Genomic DNA, 927 nt, shown 5'->3' on the forward strand with positions numbered 1-927 from the left:
GAAATAACAAATTTAAAAATTATATTTTTATTTATTTGAATACAATATTTCTAATTAGTTTGAGGATTATAAAGTGTATATGATTTGATTATAACTCTTTTTATAATTTGAAAAGACCGCTTCTATTAAAAAGTCTGTTTGAATTTTATTATATATAAAGTAAGTTTTTTTTAATACTTTGATTTTTATTATTTAAATTCATATTTGCGTATCTTACTATCTACATATTTATAATTAATGGCTCTTTTATTTAAATTGAGCAAAGATGTTTTAATTTATAATTACAGCTTCTCTTGTTTCTCTTGTTTGTAAGACTAAATAAATAAAAGATTTTGATTTTGAAAGAATATAGGCAAATAAAGTAATTCGAGTAACTAATAAAATAATTAAAGATTTAATAATTGATTTAAGAACTACAACTTATTTTCTGGTAGACTTTACTTATTTACTTTAATTTAGAAACCAACTTGCATATATATTGGACGAAAATCAAATAATAATTATTCTTTAACAAAAAGAAAAAAATTTCTGTTTTACAACAAATGTCACATTCATCATAGTATTCATATTGTAAGCATTATTCTGTATTTTTTTTTTCTTCTTCCAATTGAAATTGTGTATGAAAATTATTAAATTTTTAGATTAAAGTAAATCTGAATTTATGATGCTAGTTTGTTTGGATATTTAATTTGACTTGGTTTCCTACCTTATTTTCTATAACCATATACTAGTTACATATCTGAATCACACAAATGGTGAACGTGCAATTTTTGTTTTATGTTTTTTTTTCTTCATTATTATTATTATTATTATTATTATTATTATTATTATTATTATTATTATTATTATTATCTATATTTTTAATAGAATCTATAGGTCAAGTTCTTGATATTATTATTGTGTTCTTGATATTAGAATGCCATTGAT

This window comes from Arachis duranensis, chromosome 7, assembly GCF_000817695.3.
Source record: "Arachis duranensis cultivar V14167 chromosome 7, aradu.V14167.gnm2.J7QH, whole genome shotgun sequence".
Lineage (NCBI taxonomy): Eukaryota > Viridiplantae > Streptophyta > Magnoliopsida > Fabales > Fabaceae > Arachis > Arachis duranensis.